Source organism: Helicoverpa armigera, chromosome 26 (assembly GCF_030705265.1).
Source record: "Helicoverpa armigera isolate CAAS_96S chromosome 26, ASM3070526v1, whole genome shotgun sequence".
Lineage (NCBI taxonomy): Eukaryota > Metazoa > Arthropoda > Insecta > Lepidoptera > Noctuidae > Helicoverpa > Helicoverpa armigera.
The window spans coordinates 1478511-1490077 of NC_087145.1; the positions used below are offsets into that span (position 1 = coordinate 1478511).

General features: G+C 34.4%; 1 protein-coding gene across 1 annotated transcript in view; it reads right to left on the bottom strand.

Moving 5' to 3' along the window:
* The window catches only part of LOC110379944 (trehalase), a 68639-nt gene extending 57466 nt beyond the window's left edge, over positions 1-11173 (bottom strand). Inside the window, exon 1 of the mRNA XM_064041681.1 lies at positions 10986-11173. The gene's annotated coding sequence lies outside the window, so the exon portion shown is untranslated. The remainder of the gene's footprint in view (positions 1-10985) is intronic.
* Between the last annotated feature and the right edge of the window lie 394 nt (positions 11174-11567).

An 11567-nucleotide genomic window follows, 5' to 3' on the forward strand; every position in this document is an offset into this window, starting at 1 on the left:
GAGTCCTAAAGGCTGAGGTATTTTGGATGTGACAAAAAATTCTAATTTTGTTTAAGAGATCTAGTTAGACAAGTACTTAACGTAATAAATAAAATTGTATTTTCGGTATAGAGACTAGTCAAACAGGTAAGTAGGTTTCTAAAACGAATCCCTTCTCTGTAAGCAACCTTTACCTCAAACTGTCAAAGACCAAAGATAAAGACAGGATATTAACAACTGCAAAGAAACCAGCTCTTTGCAAAACAACTCATTATCAACAGCAGGTTACAACCACAACATTCATAAGCACACACACAAACAAACGGCAGCCATGACAGTTCGGCAAGCCTCCGAAACAACGGCTTCTGATTGGCTGGCCGGATCGCGCCTCCGTGACGTCATCGGCCCCGGCGTACGCATTTTATCGAAAAACTACAGCCACAGTAAAAGCGATAGCGATTTATGAATAGTTTATTGAGTGTTATCTCTTTGCGTTGATATTTAAACAAGTTATATTCAAACTGGAAGGGCAGAGGGGACTGTTTATAATGAGATCTTTACTGACGATTAGGTACAATGGTAAATCGATTTATAACAGAAAGTAAAAATAAAAGCAGACAAAACCTAATAACAACTTTACAAATACAAAGTACATAGGATATTTTTTAATCATTCGTTTTGATATCACTGTCAAAGATTGCGAAAATTCGCTTAGCTGTCATGACTAAGTGCTAACTCAACAGTATATTCGATCGATGAGATCACAGTAGTATTTAAAAAGTCATATGTGAGCAACAGTAGGGAAGAAAATGGTATATGGACGGGAGGATTATAATGACTTATGGTTCTCGTCTATGAGAACCATATATATATATATATTTATATTTTATATATATATTTTCCCCTCTGAAGTCAGCCATTTGATGCTATACGCATGCACAGTAGTAAGAAACTTCAGGGCAACAAAGTGGTAATATAATCTTAATCTTCAGGCGACACACAGTCTACAATATCTACCAGGACCGGTTTCCAACGTATCCCAAGCATAACTTAGACGGGATTCTTAAACCGGGTTCAACAGCATAAAATTGCGGCAGGTATAACCGGTCAGGGTATCAACGTCACCACAAAGGTTTAAGGCGTTTCTTAAATGGACATAAGAGATCCACATACACCTAACAATTCCTCGTGAATCAGTCAATTGGTGTCTGCTTGAAGTCCGCTCAATAGTTTTAGAGTTAATCAATGCCAGACAAGACAGAGGCGGCTGAGCAGTTGAGGTTTTTTTCATAATAGAGTTAACTTGCAAAGTTTGTTTAGGACTAATCTAGTGGATCCCAAACGCGCAGACTCGGGTTGGTTCAATCTTGATGATGACATTTTTATGGTAAACAACACCTGAGTTTTAACTTAAGATAGATAGAGAAAGGAATGCAGACAGAACTAAACAGAAAATGAAGCTTGTTATGATATTTTTATCTGGCTTTAGGAAAAGGCTAGGCAGATGATGATGGTATAACGAAAGAGGACGACTAAAGTAACGTTGGATGGATTTTATGAAAGAGGATATGGCTAGCAAGAATATTACTTGAGATTACGCCAGGTAGATAAGTATGGAAGAATATACTACGTACACAATGATTAAAAATCCTGATAAGGGGAAGAGGATAGTCATGCATTCAAAAGTTGTAGTCATTTTCCCTAAAGTTTCTTCTTACGTTTTAACAAAGATCGTTTAAAACTTGCTATTTCATGCACGCTTATATGACGAAGCTAGTATTTTTGCTAAGTAATACATAATTCATATAATATGATTGCTGTCGGTAATGTGAATTGGTGTTGAGATGACATCATCCAGCTATGGAACAAAATGGCATACTTAAGGCCTTGGTATTTAAACACGTATTTTTTACCTGTCTTTTAGGTAAAAAGCTTCTATTATTAGCGAATTTTAATTTGACTTATTATCTTAGAAAATTTATTATCTTAGAAAATATTACATCCTCATCTTGTACTTTTGCAATATTTAAATCGCATGAGTAGATACATAAATAAATAATATAATGTGTATGGTGTTCAGAAGGCCCGTCTTATAAAATTACTTAAATTGGTATTTTTTTGCAATTTGATGTAATTTTTAGGATTTCTAATAACACTCTTACATAACTACTTACTGAACGAGTATCAGGTACTGTCAATCAATCAACAATCAACTGAATAGAAATTATAGCACACCCAACTTAAGATGCAGTATCCTACAAATTCGCCAAAATTACCCAGCATTAATCCACTACCTATCCAGAAGTCATCAAATAAGCATAAACAGCATTACCCATGGTGCTAAATCCGCTAATCCACGAACAACATGTCCTATATCTTTTAGAAAGTAAGTGACCTCGTGAGCTAGACTGCAAAGTGCAAACTAGTTGCAATACTATTACATACAAATAGGACGTTGCTATTAACTGCAAAAGGCTATATGTACAAAGAGATGCAGAGAAACTGATTTCTTAGAAGAATGAGATAGAAAACAGAGTCAATAATGAGATAGAAAACAATATTGCAATGGTATCTGTTCAAGGACTTGCCATTTATGGATGATCATAGTCTCCCGAGCCTTTTCCAAACTCTGTTGGGGTCGGCTTCGGGGTTGTGGGTGATACAGAAAAAATAATTGGCAATGGATCTAATAATGGTTAGTAGAATAGGTCCCTTGAAGTGACGCAAAAGAATCATTGCTCGTTTCAGGTAGAGATTCGGGACCCTTAACTGCAGTATGCGATAGGCTGTTAGGCGGCTAGACTTTGTCCACGCTTTGAATACTTAAGGATAAGCTCTCAAGAATATTTTTTTCTCTCTCAAGACGAAAATTCCGCAAATGAAGGGATCGAATAACTTGTTCTTGTAAACAGCAGGAACCTACTCATTAAACTGTATTGATCATGCAAAGGCAATCCTCATTACCATTCGATCTTCATTACGCCACACATCATCTCATTATGCTGCTATTATACCTTCTTAATTAAACACGTGCACTATACATCAAGCTATGCAAAACTAGTATAAGCTGATCTTTCAATTTGTAGAAAGATCATACAAAGCGAGTCCAAGACAAACTGGTTTTGTATAGCTTGATACGTAGCCGTATGTACTAAGAACACGTGACCTCTATTATTATCAAGTCCCACTCTGCTGTGTTAAGTAATAGCAAGATAACTTGATGCAGCTGAGATAGAAATTTTATCATCCACCTTATCATCAGTTTCTTGGTTTTATTCCGCACTGATAAATTGAACGTGAAATTCTGTAGGAAATTGTAATTTTGTGATAAACTTATGTGTATGACTTATTAGGTATTTTGCAACGAATGCGTTTATTTCTTAGGTATTTTAATTGCAATTATTGGGGTTTTAACCAAATCTTATTTGTAGGTTAAGCTGTTATAAGTATGAAATTAAAATTATTTTAAGGTTTCCTTTTATTTACGAGTTACAAGTGTGTGTATCATTTTTTTTTAAGAGTTACTCAAGTCTTCTAAAACGGCCTGAAATACATTTCGATATCTTTGGGAAAAAAAATAAAAATAGAAAAAAAAATATTGTTTGGTGTTGCCACAAAGTTGCCATTGCATTCCAGTGCATTCTAGTTTTTCAATCACAAAAGGACCATGGGCAAAAATGTATGAAGCCTGGGCTCACCCACCAACAGAGATGAGACCACTTTGAATATACTTGTAAAGCACTAAATATAAAGATTTAAACTCATTTTTGAGAAGAATCCATTGGGTTATTTTGCTATAAATATTTTTCTCCGACCATAAATAAACTAATATTCTGCAAAAAGTTGTGCTGTTATGGCATTGTAGGTTTTGTTATTGAACGCCTTTAACTAGTTTTAATTCCAGGTTTAATGTATACATGAAAAAAAAAGCAGCTGCTATCAGTTAAAAATATTTTTGTTAACATTTCAATCAATATCAATAATAATGTCATCTAAATATCCTGCCGGTGGATTAAATTGTGTGTGCCTGCCTAACCCTAGATATCATATTATTGAAATGATATGAGCACAACTTCCTACTGTGCGTCTACCTATTAGACACGAGCAGTAATACTGAGCGATGGCATCTTGACACATTTCGTTTCTGTTAACCAGAATGTATACGTAATATGAACGTGCACGAACATGTCTTGACTATATCCTTCCTCTTAATAGCCAAATCGGTCTAGGAGTCTCCGAGTAATCGGTGAACATACAAAAAAAAAAAAAAAGATCTTGACGAATTGAGAACCTCCTCCTTTTTAAGAAGTCGGTTAATAATATAAATCCTGCGAATTAAGCGCACTACGACTCCTAACAATCGTCTTTTTCTACAAAACCTATTCAGGTGCATATCTTTTTTTTGCCATGGAATTGAAGGTAGTGCCCATAGTAACAATTTTAGTACAAACAAAAATCTTCACAACGGCATATGCTATAACTCTGTTGGACAATGAGCCCAATTTGTCTCATGGTCCTTTGTTACTATGACAAAAATAAAACAAAAACGATTGACGCAATGTTTGAGAAAGGTTAATCAAAGTAACGTCAGCAAAATAATTAGGACAGCATATTTATTGCAGTGGCCCAACAATGCAAGAATTTTACTTACGTAATTTAGATACAAGTTACTAATACAAACTGTTCTATGGATACTGTATACACACACAATATATATGGAATGTACACTATGAATAAGTATATGGTGTATTTAAAGTATTTTTTAATAAAGAAATAAGTGCAAAAATTGACTAAGCAAGTATCAAGATTGACAAAAGAATGAGAATCTGCGACCAAAAAAGCCTCCGATCTCGTATGTACTTACGTTTATATAAATACCTACGAAAGGTTTTTAATATCAACCCCATCACAATTAATTCTCCAGCTTAAAACGTAGCTATTCTAGCTTCATATTTCTTATCTAGGAAATGGACACACGCGGGCTCTAAAAGCCAACAAAAATAAAATTAAAATACGACAAAACACTAAAATGTCACTGGTTAGTCATTGAATTACCATAACATGGTCGCAAGTAGACACATAATTTGGGTGTGTTGTGTTTAAGCTAATCGATGCCGTAACCGAAAAATGTGACCTTGACTTGGTGACATGCAATTAAGAGATTGAAAAAAAGGAGCACAAAATGGACTTACAATTTCGAAATAAAGAGCATGGAGTGGAAATTTTATACTTTGGGCTGCAGGCCTAAATAGCCAACAAGCTCTAGGGAACCGATTACGTCACTACGTAGGTAATCCATTGTCAAAATTTTAAATTCATCTGATGACGGAACTGTATTTGAGACGCAAATGTATTAACGCAAATAACTTGTTTGAAATGTTTCACAAAGTCAGAGCTTTTTTATATATCCTTTGCTTCCGTGATCATCTCTTCCTCTTATCCCAATTACATTTGCCATCGGCGCAGCATGTCTTCTTCGTTCATACTTCTCTATCCATAGCTTACCCAAACCAGCAAAGCCATCATCCAAATTTTCCACAAAGACAGCAAGACTGCAGTGTTTACCAACTGCCATAATAATAGCACATGAAGACCTATGAAGAGCTGTTAATATCATAAACTGCACATGTTGTTAGATCGATCGCTGGAGTACACATCGGCACTTTCCGCTAGTAAGGTGTCTCAATGTAAACATTATGATGTATGAGTTTCAGCTCTTCGTTAAAGGAAAATGACGGTAAACTTAGAGGATATTTCTTATGTTAGAGGTTATTTAAAAGACGATCTTTACGAAACAGGAGTAAGACAATGTTTATAGAATGTTGTAGATCGATCAAGGATTAAGTTATTTTGGAATGAAGATGATACTCCAAAATTATTACCTATTTAAGAGTCAGATCAGCTTAACGTAAACCTATCAATTTAAAAAAGATTAATAACAATTACACAGTTTTTAATCATATTGAAGTTCTGATTGAAGGCCTTCAAACATTGGCGACGAAAATACTGATTCACAAGTATACAAACATGAAAGTAATTGACTCCAATATGAACTCGAAGTCCGTGGGCGTGAAACAATAATTGGTGATGTATTAGAAATACGTCAAACTGCGTAAGGAGTGACAATAAATAAAAACAATATTTATGAGATCAATGTGCGAACAGTCAATAAGTAATCATGTGCGAACTAGGAAATACAAATATACATACATACTCTTTTATAATGTAGAGAATGTTTGACTAGGTACTATTGAAATGTAAGATACAGCAGTCTTAGACAGAAGGATGATGAGTGAACGTATTGTTCAAACAGTATAAAGGAACTACTGATGAAAAATATTAGTTCCAAGGAAGAGGCAAAATGGAGAAGATACATCAGGCTCGTCAAGACAACACAAAAAACGAGTATAAACAAAAACAGACCATTTAAAATTCTTAATAGACATGGAGATGATAAATAAAATCATAGTACATTACATGCAAATTGAAATTGATGATCAAACTGTCTAGCCAGAAATGAGATGGATGGAATCAATTAATTCAGACTAGAACGTAAATGATAGCCTTGATATAACAAACACAATGTCTGTCAGGAACATCAGTAGAACAAATAAAAGTAAAAAAGAATCGTAAGGCTTTGTCGTAGAGACGAAAATTGCAAATGTCGAAAACTACCAAAATATACGTCATGTGTGACGTACTTACAAACAAATGATTGTCTTTGTCAAACAGTTTACAACTGACTTTATTGAAATTAGCACGTATGTTTAAGTAGCGTAAAATACATAGGAAGCTCGAAGTCAAGTAACTTATTAATTAAGCCAACTGCGTGTTAATTCTAGCAACACCTATGTCAGGTGTTCTCAAAACTCCTGGAATATCGTTAATTTCAAAGGTGACAAAAACATTAGAAATACTATATTCAAGTAAAACATCTTATCCTTGATTATCCATTACAATCATGATAATCTGAAATTACTGTAGTTCATAGCTATGTCTATGAACTACAGTAATTTCAATTCAACCCGGTAAATCAGTACCCTGTCTAAAAACCTTATTAATTAAAATTATTAACAGTTCTCCAGACATACTGTCAATCCCTCATCAGAATTACAATTACTCAGAGTTAATATAAAGCGATTCGGAGAAATCCCGTGTCAGACAGTTATATATTTAGACTAGTTAGTCAACGAACGGGCTACCTACGGACAGTCACGTAGGCTGTACTGAACGGGACTTTACAAATAAAGCTACCGACAAAAAAAAGACGACCGGTATTTGAAAGAACTTTGGAACAATTTCTTTTGCTGTCAAGATTTGAATAATTTAAGCTTCTTTAAGAAAAAATATGGATAGTAGGTAAATTCTCCCTGGTCTTGTGTCAATAATTTTGTTCTCTTCCAAGACTTAAATTCTTGTTCTGGCTTTACCAATTGCATCGTCGACCTTGATGCAATGTACCGTAAACGAGAGCGCAGGAACAGATTTATCAGTTTTTATATTATTCTTCTTTCTGTATTCTTATTTAGGTAGGCACCTATTTCTCCATTTTGTCCATCGTTTCGTATATATCTTATGTCCTTAGTATTTGTTTCTTACACTGTTATTAAATAGAACTTGATTTAAAGACATAATATTGAAAAGGTCCTAAAACACTAAAAACATGATCATATTTTTTTCCAAATTTTACGAGATATTATTTGCAACGGTATGGAGTTTACGCTTTGTGCCTATTACAAAAATAATTGGCATCGACAGTGAAAGTCTGCCTCATATGCGTTAGCTTACGTGATATCAGACATGTAGTTTTTTGAATCTTATTAAAATATTCAAATTCCTATTTCGATTCTGGGCAAAAAAGAAGGAAATATTTATTCAGAAGAGAACGTCCTAGGACTATGATGATGAAAGCCGAATGGTAAGTTATGAAACCACCGAAGATTATAAATTGTTTAGTACAGGTACCAGATCCTCATTAAATATTTTGCCTCCATGACTATACATGTGTGAATCTAATGAGGACTTATGTAAGTTCTTCATTATCATAATGTTATTTGATATCACGGAGAGCACGTGAGGATTTATCTTCGCATCTAAGCGAATAGATATATGTACCTATGAAACTTGATAATTTCTTGATTGTATAATGAAGATAATTATGTAACGTAATTTTTTCGTTATTGCGAAATTGATATGCAATCTTGTAGGATAGCGATACAGCAAGTTTTGAAAACTCTGATGAAAAAACTCACACATGTTTGAGGAAAATAACAAAAATAGAAGTTGGCATGTATCAAGATGGATATAGTAAATCTTGCCCTGAAAATTTCAAATCCCTATAATAATATTAATGGTCTTTATAACACAAGAAATCACAAACAATAATTTCATCATCAACAAAACGCTACTCCTTCAACACAAAACTGGTTACCATTTAAAAGTTGCAGCTTCCATAAACTTTAAGTTAAGTGTCAAAAGAAGGGCCTGTCGTCACGTTTCATTTCGTTCGGTTGCATTCCGGCTGCGCAAGCGCATACGTGATGGAGGTCGTGTGCGCTGGCCAATGAGAACGCGCCGCGAAGGGGCACGGCCATGACGCATGAATTACGCAACAAGACACGTTATTTACACCACAATCTGAATTCTAATATTGTTTAAGGAAAATGCAAATTCAGTTTATGGTATGGTGTAGGAAAATCCTGTCGGTATTCAACTAATATTATGCATATTTGTCGGTAATGTAATTTAAGGTAATGTAATAAGCACTGGTACTCAGCTGAATCCGGTTAGACTGGAAGCCGACCCCAACATGATTGGGAAAAGGCTCGGAAGATGATGTCGGTAATGTAATTAAGATTACATAGGTAATTAGGTATAAAGGTACCATATCCTGATGTAATATGTCTGTAATCATCAGACAGGGCAATGCAAAGTTGTGTCTATGTGGGTGCCTGCTTGTGGAACTAGCAGGCATACATAGATATTATCAAATCAAATCATCTTTATTATCAGGCATCAAAGGCCCATAGATAAATACCTTAAAACTAGCATACATATGTTATACAAAATTGTTAGTAAATAAAAACACAGGACCTTACCTTCCCTTGCAAATAGCAAGAGACTATTGGAGGATAAATATGGGGACAATTATTAACTTTATAATCTAAATATGGTCAGCAACAAATCTTCTTCAAAATCTCCCAAGTAAATAACTGTCTCAGCTACAGAAAAAAATAACCTGGACAACTGAAAAAACAAAAGTTGCTGATTACCTATGGCTTTGAATTTGATGTTCAAGAATTTTGTAATTTTGATTTCAGTGGGGAAGTTTGTTGCTGACTAGCTAGAATTTTGTTTTTTCAAGAGTTCCCTAAGGAAAAAGTTTTAGAACCTTGTAAATAACTCTGAACAAAAACCAGCAAGAAAATTCTTAATAGAATTATAGAAATATTTATTAATGTTTGTATGAATATGGGTATAATAAATTGTAGAATAAATTGTCTAAACAAAAACACTTACATTGTAAAGATGTAGATAACAAACTAATTCCGATAATTAGTAACCTAACCTGCACAAACAAGACTTGTTGACTATATGATTCAGAGTCCAGTCTAAGGTCCATAATACAACATGTGATTCAAGAAATAATGCATATTAAAATCAGATTTTACCACTCAAATATGGATTGAAATACATAATTAAAGTCTAGGCTCAATACATTGTCATGATCTTTTAGCGATAGAGTAGACTAATGTTCAGGTAAAGGTATAGTTACCGCTGCCCCGGTACATAAAAGGCCTACGACAGAACACTGTGGATTTTTTGTCAGTAAAAGTCTGACACACCCTCAAATAAACTTCACCATATCTGCTTGCAATAGAAAAAAAAAACCTCACTGCTGCTAACCAACAGCGGGATAATTTTCTTTGTTGAATTTTCATAGAGAACATACTAAAGGGTATTGGGTTGCCCGGGTAACCGAGTTGGGGAGGTCAGATAGGCAGTGCTCCTTGTAAAGCACAGCAGTGGTTTAATTTTCAAAGAGATAATTATTTTTTTAAACACAGCTGAAATATAAATATAAACTCAACATGTTAAGGAAAGGAGGTTAAATCCACCACAGAACTGTTACTACTTACTTATTTTTTTAAGTCACTAATGTTAATTCCATACCCAAGTATTATCAAGGATCCTAAAATGAAATAAGATATTAGGTTATGTCCTTGTTATTGTGAGCTATTTTGTTTTGTTATAATAGTTAAAGGGCATTGAAAAAGAAGGATGAGAAAAGAGTGCATGTCGCAGAGATGAGAATGCTGAGATGGATGTGTGGGGTTACCAGAATGGACAAAGTGAGAAATGAGTATATCAGAGGAAGCCTGAAAGTAGCGCCAGTGACAGAAAAAATGAGAGGTCAGCGTTTGTCGTGGTATGGGCATGTGATGAGACTGTGTGAAACGCATGCTACAAAGAGTGTGCTAAGTATGAATGTGGAAGGATGGAGAGGCAGAGGTAGACCGAGGAAAAGATGGATTGATTGCCTGAAAGAGGACATGAAGCAGAAGGGAGTGGATGTAAGTATGACGTCTGACAGAGAGGAATGGAAGAAAAAGACATGTTGCGCCGACCCCAAATGACTTGGGAACAGGGCAGGAAGATGATGAGTTAAAGGGGTTTTATTTAATCATGGTTTCTGCCTGGAAATAGGAAGAATATTCTCCAACCAGTGGTAAATTCAATGTTATTATGCTCATGATCTAACATAGTTCTTTTTTTTTTTTCTTTTTTTATACCGGAAATCTCAGATCAACCGGAAATGTTGATCGAAACCAAGGTATGGAACCGGTCATTCATCAGAACATTTAGTTTGTTTTATTGTTAAGTTTATAATACATAAGTAATTGATTACATTAAATCTAAATTGTAATTCCGTTATCTATACTCCTTTACAAATAAATAAAAAAAAATCTAAATAGGTTTATTTCATTAAAATACTGGCTACTTACAAGCAACGAGATGCCCAGGAAGCTGTTCGAAAAACAAATTGAAATACACACACAGTCACACACTTCTAAACAAAACACAATCTGTAAAAGGTTTAGATTACAAAGTTATTGTTTTTTGAAGATTATTTACTTTCGTATACACAAAAATTAATACTGAAAGCTGTAATACGCAAAATTTATAACCACGAAACGTTCCGTGACATTGACTTTTGACAATCAGCTGGGATTCAGGCAATCTGTTTGTGTGGGTGCGATGGCGCTTTTTTCGTTTTTTAATTTGTTTTGTTTAAATTTGTATAAGAAATGAACTGGTAAGTACAATGCTGACTATATTTTGAGTAAGTACATTAATCGGCTATTTAGCAGTGTGAATATCTGTGTCGTAAATAAATGTTAACAAACTGTATTCAAGTATAAGAAAGTATTCCTAGCCTTCTTTTTAAAGAGAAGAGGGAAGCTAGTGTTTTCCTTTTAGTGTCATACTCTAAAGATATTACATCCTATCAATAAAATAATTAATTATTATTTATAGAAGATCGGTTTAATTCTACTTATAGTGACATCTATTGACCAATATGAGTT